General features: G+C 45.9%; 1 protein-coding gene across 3 annotated transcripts in view; it reads left to right on the top strand.

Annotated features, from left to right (window-relative positions):
* Positions 1 to 542: 542 nt before the first annotated feature.
* LOC147019690 (amphoterin-induced protein 2-like) overlaps positions 543 to 5,179 on the top strand; it is a 28,306-nt gene continuing 23,669 nt past the window's right edge. For all 3 annotated transcript variants that reach the window (XM_085894327.1, XM_085894326.1, XM_085894325.1), the window contains exons 1-2: positions 543 to 1,733; positions 1,943 to 2,295. The gene's annotated coding sequence lies outside the window, so the exon portion shown is untranslated. The remainder of the gene's footprint in view (positions 1,734 to 1,942; positions 2,296 to 5,179) is intronic.

Below are 5,179 nucleotides of genomic sequence, written 5' to 3'. Positions count from 1 at the left end.
AGAAACGTGATAAATGACACAAAAATCAGGCACGAAGAACTAATTTAACGTGTTAAATAAGGTGGTGTAAAAGACAGTGCATCAACGGTGGTACAATGCTTTTTATTTTCTACAGCATTTAATTTGGTTTTATAAATTTCAATTGAAGTACATATTTGAACACTGTCGAACACAAATAGCCTTATTTACACTTCCAAACACCTTCAGTTCAGCAATACTCTCCCCAACTCTCACCCCATTCATTCTCATTCTTTTTCGCTCTTTTTTTTTCCTCTCGCTTTCTGTCTGTCTATCTCTCTATCTCTCTCTCTCTCTCTCTCTCTCTCTCTCTCTCTCTCTCTCTCTCTCTCTCTCTCTCTCTCTCTCTCTCTCTCCCTCTCTTTCTCTTTCTCTTTCTCTTTCTCTTTCTCTTTCTCTTTCTCTTTCTCTTTCTCTTTCTCTTTCTCTTTCTCTTTCTCTTTCTCTTTCTCTTTCTCTTTCTCTTTCTCTTTCTCTCTCTCTCTCTCCCCCCTCCTCTCTTAACCCCCCGCCACCGTCTTGCCTCCTCTTACGTCTCTCTTCTCCCCTCTCTCTCCTTTCGCCTGATACACATAATTGTGTTGTTGAAGTAAGTGTGAAAAATGAAGACGAGGATCACCGTAACCCTCAGTACCTGTAATTTGACAATTTTCCTTCACAAGCCCGTTGGGAGGACGTCACACACAGTTAGTGTGACGTCATATTCCTGAATGACTGCGTCATGGAATTTGGAAACTAATAATTGAAAGAGCATGCACCTTCCATTCCGCTCCATGGCTCCACCTACCCGACCCAGCGAGCACCATTGACCGTTAATAAGTTTGGTCTCGTGGTGACATCATTCGTGTAATGAGTCCATATTACCTGAAAGCGTCTCTCAACCACCCTTGCCCTCCTCTTCCATGCCAGGAGCTCGGTGTGAACGCTCCCACCACCACTAGGCCCAAGTGGTTTCTGATCTCTGTATTTTGACGTTTGACGATCTCACGTGCTCAGCACAAACCGCCAAGACGTAATCACCTCACGATGTTGAAAAAGTAAGAAAGGAGCTTTATACATGTTCGATCTGGGAAGGTCGTGGGAACGAAATACAACAACTAACATTCCAACAACCAACTTCATTAATCTTTCAATATGAATGACTGATGCAGGTCCACACTCTGGTCTTCAGGACGTTTACGATGAGTGGTACTCACCGATCCCAGTTCGATTATCACTCCGTCACAGGATAGCGACTCGGGGATGGATAAGTCGCCTCCAAAGACACTAAGAGATCTTTAACGACCACCAACAACCGGTGATAATTATTAGGTCAACAACCGGTCATCTGGTGATCATTGAGGTTTCGCAGTCATGTGATTTAACCCCCAAGGGAGGGGACATGTACATATAAACACCGGGCACACGATGCCTCCACAATTCCCAAGGTTGAGAACACCCTGTGGTCAGAAGGATGATTTACCCGGCATGCTCTTGGCTCCGCCCTTCGACCCGAAAAAGGAGCGAGCGTGCGCTCTTGGCTCCGCCCTTCGACCCGAAAAAGGAGCGTGCGTGCGCTCTTGGCTCCGCCCTTCGACCCGAAAAAGGAGCGTGCGTGCGCTCTTGGCTCCGCCCTTCGGACCCACCCAGTTCTCCCAGGCAGGGCTCTCTCCTCCATAAGGATCGCACTGAACGCGCAGCTTTAACGCAGAGATTACTCAATCGGACGTCTGCAGGTACAACTATTGGGTGTCCCCTCTCATCTTTCTCCTTTTATACAGATATTTTTCCCCCCTTTTTTACAAAAATCATTTTCCTCTAGTGCCACCCCAATAGCTCGGGGGTAGGGCAGATCTATTTGTGTCAGTATATTATGGAAAAAAGTTTCTTCGTTTCATCAAACACTTCAATGTTGTGATGTTCTCATTTGTTTCCTTATTTGCAGGATGGAGCAGGAAGGCGAGGGGTGACGGCAGGCGGGAGACGTGCTACGGAGAAACCCTGAAGACTAGACCCTTTCCCCGTGCCCACGACGGTCCAAACTCAGAAGACACGGCTCTCTGAATCGCGAACGCGACTCCAGGAGCCTGGGATGGCTTTAAGGGTCTTCACGGTTCATTTGAACTAACAGTTCAAATGAGCAACAGCAAATTACTCGCCGTGACTTCGTTGGACTGGACCACCCTCAAGGAGCCACCCAAGATGGAAGTGCACTAATTGCTCGAGTGCTTTCAATGTGATCCTCGATATCTCGTCTCCGGTACTGAGCCACGGACAAGGAACGTCATTCTCGCTCAGGTACGTTTATGGGTGGCTTTGATGGCGGTCCACTTGGGGGAAACGGTGTTTGTCCTCGGAAACAGCAAAGGTATAAGGAGAGCAGGTGATGCTCTGCCAGTGGGTGGTAGCACGATCCATATTGGATCATTATATATGGTTCAGTCATGACGTCAAAGCCAAATGAACTTTGCAGTTAAAAAGTGTAAAGTTAGTTGCACATTGTAAGACACACTCAACATGGATGATAAATCTCGAAAATACTTCAACATGATCAATCATCTCTTATACTCACACCACATCTGCCAGCATTAGTTGGTGGATGTTAAAGATCCGAGGATGTCCTTCCGGAAGAGTAGGCGAGCTATCGCCGGCAACCTGAACGGATTACAAAATTCCTGCCCGAACTACTGCTGGGAAGGCAATGGCAAACCACCTAGAGCAGCCCCTGCTCAGGAAGCTGCTTCGGCAGCCGCGGCGCTCTGTAACGGAGTTACGGAACATCAGAGATCACCATACTCGCACTCGCGGTTAAAAGGGATGGCTTTGATTGATTTGTCTCATCAGGATCCTTTATGATTTACAACTATCTTCACCCGTGCGTTTCTTAAAAGCTCCAGCAGGAAATTAATCCGTTTATATACTGTTTGACTCCGACAGTGATTGTGAAGGTTGCGGAGAACAGTCGTCCATGGGATGCCCAAATGAACAAAGTTGGTGAGACTACAAAAAGATCTTGGTTATGTTTGTAGGTATAATACAAGACCCTGATGGTATTGATGGCATCTCCTGAAACCGCAGCATATCCATCTCTATCTCTATCTCTCTCACTCTCTCTTATGACAGGTTGGTGGCTGATTGGTCCTCGCCCTTCCCGAGCACAAGTAGGTCACTCAGATTCATCCAGTAACCAATTCTCTGTTACCGTCCCTCCAAAAAAAGGAGGAGGTTTACCACTTACCATCTCTTCTTTGTTTCCTGTTTCTCTCATCTTTGGAATTACTTAGTCTGTCCAGTCATAAAATCGTTTTAGGTGGTGGCCACCACCCTCCTCTTGTGCCCAAACATCCTTACATATCTTATATACATATTCTCACTGCCACCACCTTTTTGTACACTTGCAACATTGTCCACCCTTTTTTTTGGGGGGAAGGGGGGGAGGCATTGTCCCTTATTCATCTGTTCCACTGTTTTTGGGTTGCTCTATTTTTATTTTTATTTGTATACCTTGTCGAGGCTCGTATGAGAGCTAACGCACAGCGCACAGAAAGGGGGCATGAGACAAGAGGGGTGGGAGTGGGAAGGACAAAACAGTGCGGAACAGAGACATGAGGAGATTTGTGGAAGGGAGAGGGATGGGGTGGGGAACATGGGGAATACAAGATGGACATTACAGGGACTTTCAGGAAGGAAAGCAGGGAATTTGAAGGAGGTGGGTTTGGGGTGGATTAACGGGGGTAGAAAAGATCGAGGATTTGGATGGGGGACGATAAGAGGTGGTGGTGAACAGCTGTTTTGAAGGCCTGGATGGAAGAATGGGATTGAATAGAGTGAAGGAGTTTATTCCAAAGGTGGGAAAAAGAGGAATGAAAGAGTGAAGGTGAGCAGTGATTCCTGATTTTGGTAGTTTTACCAGAAGGGGGTTGCTGGCGGACCTTGAGCGCCCTGTGGAAATATGGTGGGGACAAATCGCAGACACAGCAGGGAGGGCGAGACCGGAGAGGAGACGATAGAAGACAGAAAGACCACCGACCTGCCTGCGGTGAGAGAGTGAGAGTCCCAAAGACTCAGCCTCATCGTGGGAGACACCAATGATCCGAAATGCCTTGGTTTCCACAGCGTGAAGCCGAGAAAGGTGAGAGGTAGGAGCACCAGCCCAGAGTGGAGAGCAATACTCCATCAGGCTGTGAACAAAAGCTTTGTATGTGGTCAGGAGCTCAGGTGGGCTGAGGAAGGACTTTGCACGACGGAGGAAGCCCAGTCGGCGACTGGCTTTGGAGGCCAGGTTGGAAATCTATCACACATCACACTCCATCATTCAGATTTTCCACGAGCTTCATTTCTGTATAAGAACGTTCATTCGTTCATTGTGATGAGCTGTGGTTTTTGCATCAGTTTCTTGCACGGGCTCAGCAATGCCACCGATGCAGTGTTCTTGTGTATATTTTATCCTTGAGCTTCGTTCCACTGTCTCAAAGGTTTTATTACTGCAACACATCCTTTAAATCCCGATTTCAAAAGTGACCTTCGTACCGTTGATGTATGGACAATGACACCTGAGCCTTCTCCCAGTTCTGTTATCAATTCAATACTCGTCATTTCTTTTCTTTAAGGCCATTGTTACCTCTGCCACTGAAGGTGGAATGAGGTTATGTTTTCACCCCTGTTTGTCTGTCCGTCTGTCTGTTACTTATGAAAATTGAATATTTTTCAAGTATATTGGTTGGTTGGTCTGTCTGTCTGTCTATCGCCTATGGGTCACAATTTGAAACCAATCTTCACAAAACTTCACCAAGATGACTGGTCATAAGTTGATTTTGAGGTCAACATGGGCCAAAGGTCAACAACTTAGGTCAAAGTTATAAAATCATCAATTTTCATCCGATTGACTAGAAATTTGTCAAGGATTTGCATTTCAGGTCACTGAATTCAACCACCAATTGTTTTGGAGGTCAACATAGGCCAAAGTAAAACAACTTCAGTGTGATTACTAAAATCCTCAATTTTCATCTGATTGACTTAAATTTGATGAGGATTTGCATATCAAGTAACTGACTCAATTCAACCATCAATTATTTTGAGGTCTGAGGGTCAAAAGGTTAACATAGGCTGAGTTTCTAAAAGTCAATTTTCATCCGATTGACTAGAAATTTGAAGAGGATTTGCATATATCGTGCTCTGCACA

This window comes from Eptatretus burgeri, chromosome 9 (assembly GCF_056783735.1).
Source record: "Eptatretus burgeri isolate ZD-2024b chromosome 9, Ebu_testis_v1, whole genome shotgun sequence".
Taxonomy (NCBI): Eukaryota; Metazoa; Chordata; class Myxini; order Myxiniformes; family Myxinidae; genus Eptatretus; species Eptatretus burgeri.
The sequence above is the reverse complement of the archived record's forward strand: the minus strand, read 5'-3'. Positions and strand labels throughout refer to the sequence as shown.